We start from the raw sequence: 22050 nt of genomic DNA, 5'->3' as shown, positions 1-22050 counted from the left end.
ATCAAGATCCAAGTTGCCAAACATATTAACGTTCTTGCTCTCATTACTCATATTATTATCATTACTACTATTAAATAAACAACTATAAACAAAGAAATAATCATAATAATAACAATAACAATGGAGGATTTGAAAAGCGAAATTGTTATAGCTTGGTCTCGTGACCTCGCAGAAATCCACACTTGTACCACTATGCGCTGTTGCCTGTAAGAAAGATATTCCACTCCTACAATTCTATAGAGTAGGAAAAATTTTTAAACAATAATTAACGATCAACTAAATGAAATGCCTTTGACAAATCCTTGCTACATCTATGTACTCTTGCTTATCCAAGTTATTGACGCATTCATAATGCACCGAAACAAATTAAGCCATAGATCTAACATACCATGATGTAATTTGGTATGACACATCTACCCATAACTTTAAATGAGCCTGGAAATTCCTCTCTTTATTTATTACATAATTATTACATAGTTCCACCCCCACCTCAGTCCCTAATCCTCATCTATCATAGATGTTTTCAGTCGTCCGTTTTTTTTGTTTCTTTTTTAATCGCTTAAATTGCTGATAATTCGTTAAAAGGTTTAAAGACCTATCGATCGATTTGAGCCGCGCGTCTTCCGAACTTAAACGTTCTTGAATCCTATACATTCGCCAAACGTATGTATTTCGTTGGTTTTCTCTGAAAATCGAGGAAATCTCTTTCATTCGGCTTCTTACCTAAATGAAAATTCATTTGCAAACAGCATGGCAGGAGTTCAAAACTACTTCGAGCTTATTTTGCTGGTAATTTGTTAACAGGTTTGAGCACCTATTATCGATCGATTCAACAATCTTCAGTTCTTCGTAACTTCAGCGTCCTCATTTCGATACAATTCACAAAACGTCTTTCCGTGACGGTATGTGTCACATTTTTCAATTACCTCAGTCCTGCCTCTTGATTCCTAATGTCAGTGGTTTATCAATATGTCATCTCGCTTTCGCTCGACCTTCACGTTTCAGCCTTGGTACCGTTTCCTCATACTACGTGGAGAGAACCACAGCGTACATACTTGACGGTTTTACTTCATCCAAGCATTTGTTGCTCTACTAAACAGTTCATTTCTACGTCATCATCATCTTCCACGTCTTCGTCATTATCATTGTTTCAATATTTCTTAAGTTGCACAAAGAATTAAAAACTTCTCCTGTTCCTTTGCTTTGCTCTACCTCTTATTTATTATTAGCTTCTTATTTATTATTAACTAACTGTTGTTGTTGTTGTTTTGTAACTGTGATTATTTGTTTTGTTTGTTTGTGTGTGTGTGTGTGAGAGAGAGAGAACGAGGGCCCGCAATGGCTGCAACCACAGAGTAAGTTCTTTGGCGCGCTTAATTTAATTTACCGCTCTGGATTCACATGTAGATCATTTATTTGGTACTAAAGAAGTGATTTGCTATGTTGAAAATGTATTTTGAAGACCACTATAGGTTGTTATGGTTTTAAAAGGAGATAATTTCACTGACGCCACTGACATTCCTTAATGCAAGAATAAAGTAACAGTCACAGGTATGTAAGAAAATTTATCTTAAGAGCGTGGAGAGAACCCAAAAACCCATTTAACGTATTGAAATAGATAAAAGGATTATGTTAATATCACATACACAAATATGAGGGGGGTGTAATCAAGACTATGAATACAGCACGAAGCCGAACCAAAAAGACAAGGTACCAGGTCTTTATCAAACGTATCAGAAAGCGAGTTTTAATAGCGCTCGTCTTATTTAATGAGCTTGGGTTCTTATAAATTTATTGAATTGAGATGGTTTTAGGATTGAATTGAGATGGTTAAGGTAATACAAGATCAAAAGTCAGACGTCTGTTTTAAAACAGGGCGTTATTTGAAAAAAGAAACGAGCTGACTTGCTCGTCTCGTCGTTTTCTTTGTTAGTGTCTACACTCAGTTAGTTGTTAAGTACTGCTATTTAAGAGGACACGTTAAAGCTATCGATTTGTTATAACCCAAACGCGACTTTTTCAAAACCACAAGAAAAATTTTTTGATTCTGGTTTACTTGCCATTAAACCATGTTTGCCACTGTTACAATATGTGTTTTTTGCATCAGGAAAAAGGAAGCGCCGCGATTAAGAGGAATTTAAACAGCATCCAAAAAGTGAGAGGAAGAAGAGCAGAATATTTAGAAACAAACAGACAGGGTTAAAGGTATATAAGTTAGGTCAGACATCATTTTTGTTTCCTTTCCATTGCCACTATGAATAGATAACGGACAACCTGTTGAATAAGGAAACTGCACATTTCAGAGTTGACGCGGAAGTTGTTTAGTGCTTAAATCCGTTGACGTTTAGTTAAATTCTTGTCGCGTTGTACCTTCGCTTGTAAGAAATACATAATACTGATTAATACTTAGGTTAGAAATACTGTTTCGCTTCAGTAAGAGTATGAAGAACATGGACAAAGACGGTTTCAAATGGATGGATCCAACAAGCTTATTCAAGAACGAATCATGCAAAGGTATTGTACATAGAAACAGTATTGAAATGTAAACAGTGGCGGATCCACACCTTCAGATAAAGGGCGGATGGTCATCCAGACCCTGAGATAAGGGGAGGGGCCAGGCCTAAAAAATTATTTTTCAGGCTCTTCGGGCCTCAGTTTGGTCTAAAAATAAAGGGGGAGGGGCCGGGCCCCCCCGGGCCCCTCCCCTAGATCCGCCACTGGTAAATAGCTGTATTCTTTGAGATACCTTCTCAGTTTTACTTCGATCATGAGCACAATTCTCCTCTTGGTCTAAAACTCAAGTTTTTAGGCTTTTCCCCTTTCCATCGTCAGTTAATTACGACTTGGTTTTGTTTCAAGTTTTTAGCAATTCAAAGAATGAAAATCTTACAATAATGTTTCTTAACAACGTTTTCCTTGCAAAAACAAAAGTTCACATTGTTGAATTGATAGCCATGGATCAAGTAGTATATCTTATTCACAGTTCAAATCTCATTTAGGGTTAAATTTACTGAAATGACTAGGGAAAGATACAATGATAAAGGCATGCTTTCTAAATGCAAACGCCTATCTCGCCTTGCACACTCGCACTTTGAATTCTTTAAAACAAATTGGTTGTATAGAGTAATGATGATAACCTAACGTTTTGTCAATTCTACTGTTTAGTTTCATAGGAATGAAATAATCAGTGGAGAAGGTCACAACGTAACTTTCCTGGACTATGTAAATAAGTTATTGTAAGTATCGCATTTAGTTAAAAGTAAATACCCTCAAGTTAAGTTGTAGCACAATTTTAGAACCTGTGCATTTTAATTGATGGCAATTTCGTTACGTGTCATGAGAGATAGCGATTTTAATCAATCAATTTATACCAATAAATACTTCGCGAAAATCGCCGTGGGCCAAAACTTTCTATTAGTTTTAAAAGAACTCAAAACCTCGCTCCCTCCCACCCCTCCTTAATAGACTGTCTGGAGAAAAAACCAGCTAAATGATGAATAATATTAATAATGATTTTGGTCTTTTAGTATTTGTCTTACTTGGTTGTAGGTGGACGTTTCAGAGCATGACGTTTTTCCTGAAGATACTTCAGTTTTCAAGTCGAGAACGACGATAACAGGTATCGTAAAGGCTTTATGCACGATGAAGGGAAAAAACAAACAAGATGCGCGAACGTTTAAAGGACAGGATTAGACCAGGAATAAATTCCATCATAACACAATTGCAAACCCTGCACTTTGATTGGCTGAAAATTTTGTTACATTTCATGTGCTCATAGACATAGATTAAAGATTCATGCCAGTGTTAACTAAAAAAATACTTAGCAATACTTAACAGAAAAGGCAAATGACACTCGCCCGTACGATCCCATTCCGCCTACTTATTGTCTTAATGTAGACAAAGTATATCAGTTGCTTTGATCAATCTTATGGTGTTCCATTAATTCTAAGTTAAATATCTTTCTAGTTTCACAAGACGGAAACCATGCAGAGAGCTACAACTTAACATTATTGTTACATCTAAACCAGTTAATGTAAGTATCACATTTATTTCAAAGTTTATATGCTGAACAAAAAAATTCTACAAAAACACTATCAGAACACCATGCAATTTGATTGGCTGACTGGCTCGTTTTCTTAACAAAGGATTATATGTTTATATCAATATTCACCAATAAATACTTGTCAAAAATAACCAAAAAACGGGCGAAATGAGTTGGTGGACATGCTATTAGTATTTATGACCTTTCAATTGTTTTGCAAAATGAACTTGCGCTGACACAAAATCAAACAAAGCCACCTATGAATCATTATTTTATACTGATGACGATTGTGTTTGCTTAGTATGTGTTTTAACAGGTTGCAGTACGCATTTCAGAGAAGACGATTGTTTCGAAGTCGCCAACTTTTTCAATTCAAGCGATAAAGTGCAGCCTTGAACACCAGAAAGACGATCACAGGTATGGTATAAAACTTGTGTGAGACATGTAAAGAATGGGTGGGAGGGGGAAAAGCCAACAAAGTCACGTGGGAATTTCAGGAATGGTCAATAATCTCTTCAGAAAATTCAGTTTGTCAGTTCCATTTGCAATTAAACAAAAAAGATACAAAAGTCAAAACTTTAATCAAAATAAACTTTTTGCTGTCACAAACAGCAAGGTCTATCTCGCCTTACACACTCGCACTTTGAATTCTTTAAAATGAATTGTTTGAATAGACTAATGATGATAGCCTCACATTTTGTCAAATCTACTGTTTAGTTGCAGATAAATGAAATAATCAGTAGAGAAGGTCACAACGTAACTTTCCTGGACTATTTAAATAAGTTATTGTAAGTATCGCATTTAATTGAAAGTTTATACCCTGCAGTTAAGTTGTAGCACAATTTTAGAGCCCCTGCATTTTAACTGCTGGCAATTTCGTTACATGTCACCAGAGAGAGCTATTAGTAATCAATTAGTTTATGCCAAAAAAACAATACTTGACAACATTCTCTGCACACCAAAAATTTCCACCAGTTTTGAAAGAACTTGGAGCGTCGTCCCACCCCTACCTAACAGACAGTCTGAAGAAACAAGTAGCAGAATGATGAATGATATTAATGGTGATTTTGGTTTCTTAGTATTTATCTTACTAGGTTGTAGGGAGACGTTTCAGAGAATGACGTTTTTCTTGAGGGCGCCAACAGATTTTCATCACTCGATACTTTAGTTTTCAAATCGAGAACGACCATAACAGGTATGGTATAACCTTTACACAGGGGGAAGGGGAGAAACAGACAAACTGCGCGAATGTTTAGTGACCGAATTAGACCAGGAGTAAATTCCATCATAACACAATTGGAAATGCTGCACTTTGATTGGCTGAAAATTTTGTTACATTTCATGTGCTCATAGACATAGATTAAAGATTCATGCCAGTGTTAGCTAAACAAATACCTACCAATACTTAACAGAAGAGGCAAAAAACACTCACCCGTACGATCCCATTCCGCCTACTTATTGTCTTAATGTAGACAAAGTATGTCGGTTGCTTTAATCAATCTTATGGTGTTTCATTAATTCTAAGTTAAAAATCTTTCTAGTTTCACAAGACGGAAACCATACAGAGAGCTACAACTTTACATTATTGTTGCATCTAAACCAGTTAATGTAAGTATCTCATTTATTTCAAAGTTTATATCCTGGACTAAAAAATTTTTAAAAAAACACTATCAGAACACCGTGCAATTTGACTGGCTGACTGGCTGGTTTTCTTAAAAAAGGATTATATGTTTATATCAATATGCACCAATAAATACTTGTCAAAAATAACCAAAAAACGGGCGAAACGAGTTGGTGGACATGCTATTAGTATTATGACCTTTCAATTGTTTTGGAAAATGAACTTGCGCTGACACAAAATCAAACAAAGCCACCTATGAATCATTATTTTATACTGATGACGATTGTGTTTGCTTAGTATGTGTTTTAACAGGTTGCAGTACGCATTTCAGAGAAGACGATTGTTTCGAAGTCGCCAACTTTTTCAATTCAAGCGATAAAGTGCAGCCTTGAACACCAGAAAGACGATCACAGGTATGGTATAAAACTTGTATAAGACATGTAAAGAATGGGTGGAACGGGGAGAAAGCAACAAAGTCACGTGGGAATTTCAGGAATGGCCAATAATCTTTTCAGAAAATTCAGTTTGTCAGTTCCATTTGCAATTAAACAAAAAAGATACAAAAGTCAAAACTTTAATCAAAATAAACTTTTTAATGTCACAAACAGCGAGGTCTATCTCGCCTTACACACTCGCACTTTGAATTATTTAAAATGAATTGTTTGAATAGACTAATGATGATAGCCTCACATTTTGTCAAATCTACTGTTTAGTTGCAGATAAATGAAATAATCAGTAGAGAAGGTCACAACGTAACTTTCCTGGACTATTTAAATAAGTTATTGTAAGTATCGCATTTAATTGAAAGTTTATACCCTGCAGTTAAGTTGTAGCACAATTTTAGAGCCCCTGCATTTTAACTGCTGGCAATTTCGTTACATGTCACCAGAGAGAGCTATTAGTAATCAATTAGTTTATGCCAAAAAAACAATACTTGACAACATTCTCTGCACACCAAAAATTTCCACCAGTTTTGAAAGAACTTGGAACCTCGTCCCACCCCTCCCTAACAGACAGTCTGAAGAAACAAGTAGCAGAATGATGAATGATATTAATGGTGATTTTTGGTTTCTTAGTATTTATCTTACTAGGTTGTAGGGAGACGTTTCAAAAAATGACGTTTTTCCTAAATGCGCCAACAGATTTTCATCACTCGATACTTTAGTTTTCAAATCGAGAACGACCATAACAGGTATGGTATAACCTTTACACAGGGGGAAGGGGAGAAACAGACAAAATGCGCGAATGTTTAGTGACAGGATTAGACCAGGAGTAAATTCCATCATAACACAATTGGAAATGCTGCACTTTGATTGGCTGAAAATTTTGTTACATTTCATGTGCTCATAGACATAGATTAAAGACTCATGCCAGTGTTAACTAAAAAAGTACTTAGCAATACTTAACAGAAAAGGCAAATGACACTCACCTGTAGGATCCCATTCCGCCTACTTATTGTCTTAATGTAGACAAAGTATATCAGTTTCTTTGATCAATCTTATGGTGTTTCATTAATTCTAAGTTAAAAATCTTTCTAGTTTCACAAGACGGAAACCATACAGAGAGCTACAACTTTACATTATTGTTGCATCTAAACCAGTTAATGTAAGTATCACATTTATTTCAAAGTTTATATCCTGGACTAAAAAATTTTTAAAAAAACACTATCAGAACACCGTGCAATTTTATTGGCTGACTGGCTCGTTTTCTTAAAAAAGGATTATATGTTTATATCAATATGCACCAATAAATACTTGTCAAAAATAACCAAAAAACGGGCGAAATGAGTTGGTGGACATGCTATTAGTATTTATGACCTTTCAATTGTTTTGGAAAATGAACTTGCGCTGACACAAAATCAAACAAAGCCACCTATGAATCATTATTTTATACTTATGACGATTGTGTTTGCTTAGTATGTGTTTTAACAGGTTGCAGTAGGCATTTCAGAGAAGACGATTGTTTCGAAGTCGCCAACTTTTTCAATTCAAGCGATAAAGTGCAGCCTTGAACACCAGAAAGACGATCACAGGTATGGTATAAAACTTGTATAAGACATGTAAAGAATGGGTGGAACGGGGAGAAAGCAACAAAGTCACGTGGGAATTTCAGGAATGGCCAATAATCTCTTCAGAAAATTCAGTTTGTCAGTTCCATTTGCAATTAAACAAAAAAAGATACAAAAGTCAAAACTTTAATAAAAATAAACTTTTTGCTGTCACAAACAGCAAGGTCTATCTCGCCTTACACACTCGCACTTTGAATTATTTAAAATGAATTGTTTGAATAGACTAATGATGATAGCCTCACATTTTGTCAAATCTACTGTTTAGTTGCAGATAAATGAAATAATCAGTGGAGAAGGTCACAACGTAACTTTCCTGGAAAAAAAAAAAAAAAACTTTCCTGGACTATTTAAATAAGTTATTGTAAGTATCGCATTTAATTGAAAGTTTATACCCTGCAGTTAAGTTGTAGCACAATTTTAGAGCCCCTGCATTTTAACTGCTGGCAATTTCGTTACATGTCACCAGAGAGAGCTATTAGTAATCAATTAGTTTATGCCAAAAAAACAATACTTGACAACATTCTCCGCACACCAAAAATTTCCACCAGTTTTGAAAGAACTTGGAGCGTCGTCCCACCCCTACCTAACAGACAGTCTGAAGAAACAAGTAGCAGAATGATGAATGATATTAATGGTGATTTTGGTTTCTTAGTATTTATCTTACTAGGTTGTAGGGAGACGTTTCAGAGAATGACGTTTTTCTTGAGGGCGCCAACAGATTTTCTTCACTCGATACTTTAGTTTTCAAGTCGAGAACGACCATAACAGGTATGGTATATAAGCTTTACACAGGGTGAAGGGGAGAAACAAACAAAATGCGCGAACGTCGAGATTAGACCAGGAGTAAATTACATTATAGCTCAACTGAAACCCGTTCAATTTGATTGGCTGACAAGTTCGTTACTTTCATCTACGCGTCTACTCTTTCATCTATAAAATACTTAACAGAAAAGGGCAGCTTAAAAAAGTCAGAAGTAATGCACTAATTATGATGACTCGGGACTTTCCCCTTGCTGGAAATCTGCTCACAAATACGATAGATTAGTTATTGATGTTTATTTTGTTTCCTTAATATGTGACTTTTAATAGAATTGGTAATGGACACTTCAGAGAATGACCTCTTCTTGAGGTCGTCAACGGATTCTGTTCAGAGGATACTTAAGACAAGTGGAGGATCTTAGGTATGGCATTAAAACGTAAGCAAAGTAAAGGGGAAAAAGCAAGAAAAAACCTTAACGTGATATTCTGAAGGACAGATACATCATAACACCACGGACTTCATGTTTACATATATATATACAAAATTAGACAAAGGGTACAGCAATTTAGACAGGAATAAGATAAAAGTTAAAGAAAACTTTGGAAAAAAGAAGAATAATCGATGATCCTCGCGTCTCCTGGACTCTTAGATTAAATTTGGTCAATCAGTTTATTAGAGTATCTGAATTAGAGTACATCGATCGGTTATATCAATGCAATGGTTTTCCATGCTGTTTAGTTTCAGAAGACGGAAACAATAGTGACAGCCACAAATTTACATAGTTAGCCTATCCAAATGAGTTTCTGTAAGTATTACATATATATTTGGAAGTTTATATTCTGCAGGTTAATTATAGCAAACCTTTATTCAGTGGAACCTCTGGAATTTTGATTGGCTGATTGATTCGTCGGTTATCTTTTCTTAGTAAATGGGGCCATTTAGTATCTATATCAATATGCGCCAATAAATACTTGAAAAAATCACTAGAAAAAGCTTAATCGGGAAGAATTGAAAGTTAAGCGATTATTTTGCCTACCAGCTTTAAAATGATAGGGAATATTGCCCTTTAATTAACACTTGGCCTAAAGAAAGCAGATGAATAAATGATTAATTTGATATTGATGAAGATTTTGCTTTCTTATAACAGTCTAAATAGACAAGGTGTAGTAGTAATTTCAGAGAAGAAGGTATGCCAAAAAACACCAGCTGGTTCTTTACATGTGACAAAAGTGACGAAATAAGGATGACACTTTCGGTTTGGGAAGAGATCCACTTTGAATGGTTAGGATTAGGACCTAGGATTTTCCACTGATCACCCGCGGTCTGAAAGAGGAAATATGTGACAAATATCTAGAAAAAATACGTAGAGGCAAAACTATAAAGAAATAAAAACTCGTTCGTAAAAAACAAACACCATATATACTAGGCCAATGATTTTTAATAGTCGCAGTGGGCCACTAAGGACTTGTACTACTTCTTTTGTTTACCCCTATTTCAGAACTCAGGGTAAAAATACCTTTGCCTTTTAGAATGAATAAGAGGATGAAGAAGAACAAGTGCACAAAGATGGTGCTATGTAATGCTGAGGGAACCAATGTATGTATCAAAATATGCAATATTGTTGGCGTTAACACAATATCAGGTACAATGTAAGAAAATAACTAAAGCAGCTTAAAGAACGGATACACCATAAAACATATTTTTATCCATGTCACGTATAAAAATGTGTAAATGGTGAGCCACAATTAATGGCCGGGTTTTAAGATTTCGAGCCAGTTAAATTTTAACCAAATCAGGAGGCAAGTAGAGCTCGTTTATTCGTCACTTGCGCATTTCCCATAATACACCTTGTTTGCCCCCCAAAATTTTACAGAAGTATTGTCTTTAATTTTTCTTGGGACTACTGTATTACCCAGAAGAAATTGGAAACAATACAATAACTTTTATTTTCCATGAATAACGTTTACTGATTCAAAAAGCGCCATTTTTTTAACATCGAGGAGAGGAAGACAAGCTATCTTGACCCTAGCAAGAAGAATGTAATTTGAAGACATGTATTGGTTGGAGTGAGTGATAATGGAGTCCAGTGGTGCCCAAGATTACCAGCCCAGGACAGTGGGTAACCTTTTCTTCGTGGATAGTTCAATGGAATACATCTGTCATCTTTTTGGCGTTCAACGTGTCCCCAGCACGAGGAATTTTTCATTTTTCATTTTATTTCCCTTGAGGTTTTTAGATATGTGGACGCAGCAACGAGTGAAAATCTTCTTGAAGTCTGAAGTCAGGTGGAAACCGCCATCGCCTGTATTTATAATCTGTAAGAACAAGTAAAGCGTGGAATCCTATCCTTAGGACAACTAGAGAGGACATTTTTGGAATACTGGTTGGCATAAACAATGTTTTCCCGTTCAACACCTCCCCACTTTTGGTGTGACATGGGAATCAAGTAGCAACTGCACTTCCTGCACCATCATTTGAAGATTCCTCTTTCAATGCACCTGAGATATCAACGCAAGACAATATTCATTACCAAAACAAAATTGTCAATAAAATTAAAGGATTAATGAGGAGTGGCCAGAAGAGCTACAGTTACAGTGAGAACTTTAACATTTACGTTTTACATATGCTCACTGTTTTAAACGAAATGTTACTCAGTGAATCAAAACCATTGAAATAACCATAAATCAATAATCCTACCAGAAACTTAACTTTCTCCGGTAAACCAATGACTGATGTCCGGTAACTAGGCTGATACTTAAATTACATATCCACTGACCGTTAAAGAGAAAACGCACACATGCAAACACGTACTTTGACCAACATACGTAATTATGAAATGATCAAAACAACAGGGAGGAGGTAACATGAAATAATAAGTGAATCTCCTCTATTCATACGTTGGCACGGATTCTACACCTATAAAATGTTATATTCTTATCAAGATCCAAGTTGCCAAACATATTAACGTTCTTGCTCTCATTACTCATATTATTATCATTACTACTATTAAATAAACAACTATAAACAAAGAAATAATCATAATAATATCAATAACAATGGAGGATTTGAAAAGCGAAATTGTTATAGCTTGGTCTCGTGACCGCGCAGAAATCCACACTTGTACCACTATGCGCTGTTGCCTGTAAGAAAGATATTCCACTCCTAAAATTCTATAGAGTAGGAAAAATTTTTAAACAATAATTAACGATCAACTAAATGAAATGCCTTTGACAAATCCTTGCTACATCTATGTACTCTTGCTTATCCAAATTATTGACACATTCATAATGCACCGAAACAAATTAAGCCATAGATCTAAAAAACCATGATGTGATTTGGTGTGACACATCTCCCCATAACTTTAAATGAGCCTGGAAATTCCTCTCTTTATTTATTACATAATTATTACATAGTTCCACCCCCACCTCAGTCCCTAATTCTCATCTATCATAGATGTTTTCAGTCGTCCGTTTTTTTTGTTTCTTTTTTAATCGCTTAAATTGCTGATAATTCGTTAAAAGGTTTAAAGACCTATCGATCGATTTGAGCCGCGCGTCTTCCGAACTTAAACGTTCTTGAATTCTATACATTCGCCAAACGTATGTATTTCGTTGGTTTCGCTGCAAATCGAGGAAATCTCTTTCATTCGGCTTCTTACCTAAATGAAAATTCCTTTGCAAACAGCATGGCAGGAGTTCAAATCTACTTCGAGTTTATTTTGCTGGTAATTTGTTAACAGGTTTGCGCACCTATCGATCGATTCAACAATCTTCGTAACTTCAACGTCCTTCATTTCGATACAGTTCACAAAACGTCTTTCCGTGACGGTATGTGCCACATTTTTCAATTACCTTAGTCCTGCCTCTTGATTCCTAATGTCAGTGGTTTATGTCATCTCGCTTTCGCTCGACCTTCACAGCTTAGCCTTGGTACCGTTTCCTCAAACTAGGTGGAGAGAACCACAGCGTACATACTTGACGGTTTTGCTTCATCTAAGCATTTGTTGCTCTACTAAACAGTTCATTTGTACGTCATCATCATCGTCCACGTCTTCGTCATTATCATTGTTTCAATATTTCTTATGTTGCGCAAAGGATTCAAAACTTCTCCTGCTCCTTTCCTTTGCTCTACCTCTTATTTATTATTAGCTTCTTATTTATTATAAACTAACTGTTGTTGTTGTTGTTTTGTAACTGTGATTATTTGTTTTGTTTGTTTGTGTGTGAGAGAGAGAGGGAGAGAACGAGGGCCCGCAATGGTTGCAACCACAGAGTAAGTTCTTTGGCGCGCTTAATTTAATTTACCGCTCTGGATTCACATGTAGATCATTTATTTGGTACTAAAGAAGTGATTTGTTATGTTTAAAATGTATTTTGGAGATCACTATAGGTTGTAATGGTTTTAAAAGGAGATAATTTCACTGACACCACTGACATTCCTTAATGCAAGAATAAAGTAACAGTCACAGGTATGTAAGAGAATTTATCTTAAGAGCGTGGAGAGAACCCAAAAACCCATTTAACGTATTGAAATAGAAAAAAGGATTATGTTAATGTCACATACACAAATATGAGGGGGGTGTAATTAAGACTATGAATACAGCACGAAGCCGAACCAGAAAGACAAGGTACCTGGTCTTTATCAAACGTATCAGAAAGCGAGTTTTAATAGCGCTGGTCTTATTTAATGAGCTTGGGTTCTTATAAATTTATTGGATTATTTGAATTGAGATGGTTAAGGTAATACAAGATCAAAAGTCAGACGTCTGTTTTAAAACAGGGCGTTATTTGAAAAAAGAAACGAGCTGACTTGCTCGTCTCGTCGTTTTCTTTGTTAGTGTCTACACTCAGTTAGTTGTGAAGTTCTGCTATTTCAGTGGACACGTTAAAGCTATGGATTTGCTATAACCCAAACGCGATCTTTTCAAAACCACAGGAAAACCTTTTTGGTTCTGGTTTTCTTGCCATTAAACCATGTTTGCTACTGTTACAGTATGTGTTTTTTGCAGCAGGAGGAAGGAAGCGCCGCGATTAAGAGGAATTGAAACAGCATCCAAAAAGTGAGAGGAAGAAGAGCAGAATATTTAGAAACAAACAGACAGGGTTAAAGGTATATACGTTAGGTCAGACATCATTTTTGTTTCCTTTCCATTGCCACTATGAATAGATAACGGACAACCTGTTGAATAAGGAAACTACACATTTCAGAGTTGACGGGGAAGTTGTTTAGTGCTTAAAGCCGTTGAAGTTTGGTTAAATTCTTGTCGCGTTGTACCTTCGCTTGTTGGAAATACATAATACTGATTAATACTTAGGTTAGAACTACTGTTTCGTTTCAGCAAGAGCATAAAGAAGATGGGCAAAGACAATTTCAAACGGATGGACCAACAACCTTCATTGTTGGATCTTCAAGAACGAATCATGCAGAGGTATTGTACATAGAAACAGTATTGAAATGTAAAGAGTGGCGGATCCACACCTTCAGATAAAGGGCGGATGGTCATCCAGACCCTGAGATAAGGGGAGGGGCCAGGCCTAAGAAAAATTTTTTTTTCGGCCTTTCGCGCCTCATTTTGGTCTAAAAATAAGGGGGGAGGGGCCGCGCCCCCCCGGGCCCCTCCCCTGGATCCGCCACTGGTAAATAGCTGTATTCTTTGAGATACCTTTTCAGTTTTACTTCGATTAAAAGCACAATTTTCCCCTTGGTCTAAAACTCAAGTTTTTAGGCTTTCTCCCTTTCCAACAAAATTTCGCATTGTTGAATTAATAGCAACGGAAAAGTATTAAATCTTATTCACAGTTCAAATCTCATTTGGCGTTAAATTTACTGAAATGACAACGAAAAGATGCAATGATAAAAGCATGCTTTCTAAATGCAAATTAAGGTAGGCGGAAACGTGTAATTAACTAATTGTTATGAATTATCCCTTAGTTTCAGAATGATCACTGGCTCGACACTAAACGAGAATCACACAGCACGATACAGATGTCTACGATAATGAGCATAATATATAGTTATAACAGTTCCTACGGCTAAGATAGGTCGTGAATGAAAGCACAAATAATTAAAAACATAGCGGAGTGATTACGTCAGGGAACATTTCAGTCTTTTTGCCTTAAACGAAGACCGCGCCCGGCAGGTCGGGGTATACGATCCATAGGGCCGGGATTTTTCCCTTATATGTGGCTACTGTAACAAGCGCTTAAGGGTTTTTTCATCCTATGGATAGTTGATTCGTATTCCCCTGAAAAAGGTTTGTCTTTTGTTTGTCTAGTAGAGTTTGCCTGACTGGAAGAAGTTAAAAGAACTACTCAGATGGTTTTGATTTTGACTAAACAGTACACTAGTTTAAACGTGAATTTCCGTTCAATCGAAGATAAATTGTTCAGTGTAATCCCTAAAATTGGAGGCTTAATCTATTACATTTACTATACAATATAATACTTATCAATATATGATCACAATAAGTCCGAAGTAATTTTATTGTAATTTGTTTATATTTGGTTATTGCAAAGTAATAAAAGCTAGTTAAGAATACCTGAGCGGACATCCCAAGGGGCGCGATAGTGCATACAGCAAACTTTAACATACGAACCCCAAAAACGGCCAACCTTTAATCCGGTTAAATAGTAGAAATCCAATTGGTAAGAATTCCTGAGACGTAGATGCTTATAAGTTGCGTACAAGAAAAAAAGTACAGAGTAGAAAAGTTACAAAACGAAAGTAAAGAATAAGACATCAATTCATCAGTACTTTATTGATACCCGTTTTCAATATCTCAGTCTTACCGAATGCCAGTTTGTAATATAATTAATTATTCAACATAGCAATTTTCAGGTTTTATCAAACTAGAGTTAAGTAGTGTTCAGAAATTGCAGAATTACTGACCACTTTAACACTGAAATAAACTTATCGATTAATGAAACATGGTTACATTGTCTGTTTTTACTTTAGATTTTTACCTTACGTTTAAACCGCCACCGCCCTTCTTTCCGCCACTTAGAAACACTGTTGCGTATTTGAGAGCGTTTAATTTCTGAACGTTTTGCATTAAAAAAACGCTTGTTTCGAATTCAAAGTAGTCCAGCCATTTTATCGCAAAAACAGGTCGCCTTGTTAAAGCTTTGTTACTAATTGCAAAGGAAGGTTTGTGAACGCTTTTGGCCCAGGAAAATATTAACATTGTGCATTTTTTTATACAGAAATGTGACATACATCGTACATTTTTCAGGTTTTAAAAGTGAAAATACTATTTATGCCTCCTTGCCCGCTTGTCTTTTATACCCTTATTATAAAGAGAACCTTTGGCTAAATTCTGGGGTCATCAGTCGAGCTATGTTTGCAAGAGCGCTTAAAGAAATAAGGAACAACGATGTGTTTGGGTATAATTTTGGCCACGCAATATGGCCGATTTATTGATTAAATTTCACATCTTCAAACAAATTTAATTAGCTATGATTATTTTATTTTTTTACGCTCTGGTAAAGGTGAAGGCGGAGAAAAAAGGCACCCAGCGTAAATAAACTACTATAAAGAAAGAGGCGGAGGAAGGGATGAGGAGGGTCAAATTTGCAAAGCTTGTTACGTCTGGAGACCAAGAGGAAGACTTCGGGGAACACAGCTTGTCTTAAACCCTAACCTTAAATGAAGTCGAGGCTAAGTACTTTTCCGAACGAGCTCGTGACTAGTAGTTTTACAGCAAGTAATATTCCGGCAAGTAATTTACCAGCTAGTGATTTCCCGGCTAGTAATTTCCCGATTGAACTCGTGATAGTCGTGTGATCAATACTGGACTATTTTGTCTGATTTTGTGTCAAATTGGACCCTGCTCACAGCTCTTCCCTGCCGATTACCTTTGTTAAAGGTGAATGCGTGACTAGGAATAAGTGCTTCTCTTAGCAAACTAACATAAATCATTGCGTGCCTAGGTGACATAAACATTTTTATTTGCAGGCAAATAAACTCCTTTACGCTCCTTGCCCGCTTGTCTTTTATACCTTTATTATAAAGAGAACCTTTGGCTAAATACTGGGGCCATCAGTCGAGCTATGTTTGCAAGAGCGTTTAAAGAAATAAGGAACAACGATGTGTTTGGGTATAAGTTTGGCCACGCAAGATGGCCGATTTATTGATTAGGTATAACATCTTCAAACAAATTTAATTAGCCATGATTATTTGATTTTTTACGCTCTGGCAAAGGTGAAGGCGGAGAAAAAAGGCCACAAGCCTCCCACCCGAAGACTGGATGACCCAGAAAAAGCCGAAGAGTAAACAGTTCCTCAGCACTTGCTTGAGGACAGATTACTCATGAACGAGCTGCATGTGTAGATAAACTAGGTGTACGAATATAGCTTAAAAATGCTTTGGACTTCCATCGTCCTAACTGGCGAATTTGTGCATCAGAAAGACCTTTAGCAGCAGCCCAAGTGGCTGCACCTATGCGAAAACTGTGTGCTTTGTACAGGGTAGGGTCAAGATTACAAAATCTAAGAGCCCTATTAAGTTGTTCCACAAAAATTGATATTTTTATGGGCGCCCCGCCCGGCCAGCAAAACAGGGGGCCACTGGTGGTCCCTCTAACAGAAATAAACGCTAAGACAGCTTTGACCGGGCAACAAGATTCTTAAAAGATGTCAATAACAAATGGGCGCCCATTAGTACTGTGCTTATTATATTTATAAATTGTCAGTTGAAGAGCTACGACCTGCCCTTGGGGAGTCTATCTTTTTGTCGAGGGTCGAGGGTTCCATGTCGTGGGTCGAGGGTACCCTGTCGAGGGTAATTTTTTTTTCAATTTTTTTTAAAGAAAATGTGGTGTTGTTGTTGTTGTTTAATTAAAATTTTACGTTGACATTCGAATTCGCTTAAAAGCAAAGAACCTTCTCCCTTCCTGTGAAGGCAGACAGGTTGTGCCAAAAAAAAATTATAGCGCTTAGGCAGGGGGACTGCTTAGGCTTATATTTCAGTCACGTCTGCCTCTTCTCTGCCTTGCTTGGCTGTTCAGTGGGGTAGTTTGAATATGGATATTTCACCGATTCTTGTTTTTTAAGCTATCCCACTGCATGTGACCGAATTGTCGTGCTTTCAACGAAGTAGAAACTCGCCTTGAAATTTTAAAATACAAGTCATCGATAATCACCGACACCGGAAATCGTGACCTAGGTACGTAGGTGCGTAGCTGGAGTGATGATGCTATCGCCCGAGTCGCGCCGCAATAATAAACTCCTTCAATTACCAAAGACTGTTAAGCTTATTCAAAGCTATTATCTAGGGAAGAACTACGCGCTCCAGTCAAAAGACTCACACTATCTTTAGAAAAACACTAAGCTGGAGTTTACTGAGTCACAATTCAATTCTCCATAGTAAGTTGGTGTAGCTTCAGTTTAAGCCGAGAGTTTAAGCTGCACATCATTCTTATAATTTTGGATCTGTACATCACTATCCGTGTATAACATTCTGCAAAGAAAACGAACGAGCTGCGCCCAGCGTGGTACGGCGTTGCAGAAAAACATTACACTCACGGACCAAAGAAAATCACTCAGTTATTCAGATCCAGAAGGCACTTTGGAGAACATTGGAACCCTTATTTAGCCGTCATAAAAAGCTTTACACTTCAAAAGAGGTCAAATGAAATGCGCTAGTATGACTATCAAAGGGCAAATCCTGCACAGTAAATCGATATGTGTGTCATGACCTCTCAGTGTGAAACATGCGCCTAAAATCACATTTTCTCAGTGAAAATGTACAACCCTCCAGAGCATAATCTACCCAGCAGAGAAAAAAACTTTATTGCATGGAATAAGCAGCATTTTGGCATGAGGTAAAAGTCGTGTAGGCCTACCTTTTCCTTTTATTGCCATTTGTTTTTTTAAATTCTTCTTATTTGTTTTCCATTTGTTTTCCATTTTTCAAAAAATTAAAAAAAATAAATAAATAAATTCTTATCCTCGACCCTCGACATAAAGATAGACTCGCCCTTGGGTCGTCATTCCGTTAACTGTTATCTCGCCGATACGTAAAAACACAAAAAAGGCTACATAACACATAGTTGAAAACATCTTTAACTGGTAGGCTGACTCTGTAGTGCGCTGAAACGAGGCAACAAGCTGCCGCAAGATTGGTAGTGTAATAGGAAGACGTACATCACGTACCGGTGCTAACTTGCGATAACCTTTAAGAATTTGACGAATGATCGCAGTTTCCGTTGGATCATTCACACCTGCTAACTTATGGGCATAGCCGATAGCAGATAAATAACTAGTCACAGTGGAGGAAGCATAATTATGCGAATAAAGATGGGAAACAAATAGTACTATAATAGCGGGCTGTAAAGGTAAGCATAAGACTTCGTTACCTAAAAAGGACTGAGCCCATCTCGTGAATAAGCTCCATGAAAGCCCGGGGGGGGGGTACTTTAGGAATTTCTGGGTGGGGATGTGCCGCTGGAACCCTGGAACCCTTAACCTATACCAGAGCTAGTTCAGCTGAATTTTGCTACCCTATACTAGAGTAAACTCCCCAAATCCCCCTATCCTAGAGTAGCTGTTTCCCTAGTCTAGATAAAATCTTCAACCAACTGATCAGTTTCCTGAAAAATGATACCCTATTCTAGACCCAAACGCTCTGATTTATATACCCTATCCTAGAGTAAACTGCTTGAAAACTATACCCTTCACAGCGGCACATACCTATATGGCCCATGTATGGCAGTACCCCCCCCCCCCCCCCCCCCTGGCATGAAAGCTCGTAAGCGTCCTTGGAACACTTAGTGAGACTAGTGGACAGAAGTGTTTGTGCTACAGAGGCCAGCTCTCCGGTAGGAGATGTGGTGGAACTAAGGTTTGTTCGTGGTCCATGCCCTGTCCCAGGGACTTGAATTTCGTGACCTGTAAGCGCGATAAAGCGTCAGCCTTGACATTGAGCACCCCAGGCACGTGGACCGCCCGAAATAAAATATTATGTTTCAAACATTGTAAAACTAGTTCACGCAAGAGGACGATTAGCTTGTTATCTTTCGTAGTTTTCTTGTTAATAACGTCAACTAGACCTAGATTATCCGTGTGAAAAAGGACGCATTTGTTGGCCAGTTCTGACGCCCATATTGAAAGACTTATAACGATCGGAAACATCTCTAGCACCATAATGTTACGACCTAGCCAGTTTGAAGGCCATTGATCATAAAGCCAATGCGAGCCGAAAACTGCGCCGTAACCTAAAGAACCTGCTGCACCAGTGTAAAGATGTAGTTTGGCTGACGAGAGCCAATTGTAGTCTAAAAAGAAAGACTTGCCATTGTATGATTCTAAAAAGGTAAGCCGATTTAGACGAATAACGTTTGACCCCCTGAAATAAATACCCCAGGGGGGGTACTCGGGATTTCAAGTGACGGGGATGATCGAATGGAGCCAAAAGTCAAGACCCAAAAAAATCCTTAGGGCTTTCAGCAAAACCCAAAAAAATCCCTGGACCAAAAATTAACCCCCCAAAAATCCCATGCCGATTTGGTGGCCCTTAAAAGTTCCAGAAAGGGGTAATGCTATAACACAAAGAAAGACATGGGAAATTTAAACAACAGCAAAACACGGTTGTTTGTACTTTATTCGCAGAACTACGCGGCCAGAGCACTACCGATTCTTTTTAATACCCCCAAAAAATCCCTACTCAAATCAAGCTACCCCAAAAAATACTTGCCAAATTTTCGTACCCAAAAAAAACCCGGAATCGAAAATTTCAAACCCAAAAAAATCCTTCGATCATCCCCGTCACTTGAAATCCCGAGTACCCCCCCTGGGATAAATACTCGCTAGAATGTTCAATAAAATACAGCTTACCGTATTTACTTTGCTTGTTTTTGTTTGCTGTGTGGTTATTTTTCCCGGTAAGCTGTATTTTATTGAACATTCTAGCGAGTATTTGTCGATTTGAGTCTTTTACCTGAATTCCCATACAAATCCTTTATATTCACGGCCATTTTAAATTACGCAACATGAAACTACATGTGTTAATGATTAAACTCACACACTGAGCTTGGGCCGCCTGTGGTGTATCAAGCTCAATACCCGCAAATGACAACACGAAGCTACGGCCTACTGTTTTCTCGGGAGCGATTAGAACGCCCGATTCATCACACGTTTTGAGAAAAACTTGCAGATCATTAGCGCACGATGCAAGCGATTTGCTGACGATCAGAAAGTCATCTAACAAATGTAATATACCGGGTATATGTAACCTAAAGCGAGCAATCCATTCCAGAGCGGAACTGAAACACTCAAATATTTTGCAAGAACTGGAAACTCGCCCCATAGCAAGATTTCTATCAACACAGAATTGATCACGCCAGCAAATCCCCAGCAAATTGTAATCAGAAGGGCTGACCGGAATCAGCCGAAAAGCATTTTTGATATCGGTCTTCGCTAGCGCACAGCCCCTGTACAGCAGCCGCCGGAGTGGCGTTCGAACCATCTGGCTCCTTCTGAGCTTGAGGAAGTATGTCGGCTGCTTGAAGTCCTCCTAGCACGGCTTCGGAGACTATGGCAGCGATGTCCACCGGGGCAGGGGTTGCGTCGTTGCCGGCAATTGGAACAGTGACCAATTGGGAGCGATGTTCCGAGGCGGGTTGACGGCTGTCCGTTTTAGGAACTGTGGTCCGGGCAGCTGATTTTGACCTCTTTGCTTTGTGAGATTCTCGCGTCGCCTGGGCAGCACGCTTCTGTGGGCGTGGTGCAGGAGGTACGGTGGGGGCAGCACGAGATTGCCGACGAGTCGTCATATTGACTGGAAAACAAAAACAACCTATGTGTAGCAAGGAAAGTAACCCGTGGATGCGAACCACAAAAATTGCGGTTATGCGCGCGTTGGCTAAAGAAACCGCTTATGCCCAGCAGTCCATACCCCACTTTTGACCTCGTAATAAAACAGAAGAAAAAAGAAAAATAAATAAAATTAAATTAAAAAATAATAATATAAAGAAGAGTTCCAGCGAACCGTAATATATAAGAAAAAACGGCAACATGTTTGGCAAGCCCAAATAATGATAGTTGCCGCAAGGAACATGCTTAGGTGCCGCAAAGCTTGTGAACTCATAGAGTTCTCAGTAAGAGTATACAAACAGTCTATTTAGACATGTAGGACAAAAGAAAGTGTGGGTGTAAAAAAAAAGGACCTATAAATTTAAGCTGGGAGCGCGACCCGCCGCGGGGGGGAAACTGAACTTAATAGCGGATAGAATGGCGCTCCTGTAGCTCCGATAGAGAGCATATTGCCCTTTGGAATTAAGGTGTACCCTGTCTCTGCATAAAATGCGAACGGTGGGTTGTCGAAGTCCTTTGTGACGCCAGAAAACAGCAAAAGGTAGGGTCTCCAGCACACGATCGTTGAAGGAGGGTGGATCGCTCAAACCTGCAGCGCGGTTTATGGTCTGACAAACTACTATCGTTTCAACTTGGCATTCAGCGTGTAAACGCTGAACGAGGGTCTCGATCTTCGAACCTACCACCTCAGGCCTAGCGTCCGGCGGGCAAAGGTCGTTGGAACCTATTTCCAAAATCACAATCTGAGGT

At 37.9% G+C, this 22050-nt stretch overlaps 1 pseudogene; it reads right to left on the bottom strand.

Annotated features, from left to right (window-relative positions):
- Window positions 1-18432: 18432 nt before the first annotated feature.
- On the bottom strand, window positions 18433-19689 carry LOC140924974 (uncharacterized; annotated as a pseudogene).
- Window positions 19690-22050: the final 2361 nt, after the last annotated feature.

The sequence above is a fragment of the Porites lutea genome, chromosome 14, assembly GCF_958299795.1.
Source record: "Porites lutea chromosome 14, jaPorLute2.1, whole genome shotgun sequence".
Lineage (NCBI taxonomy): Eukaryota > Metazoa > Cnidaria > Anthozoa > Scleractinia > Poritidae > Porites > Porites lutea.
The sequence above is the reverse complement of the archived record's forward strand: the minus strand, read 5'-3'. Positions and strand labels throughout refer to the sequence as shown.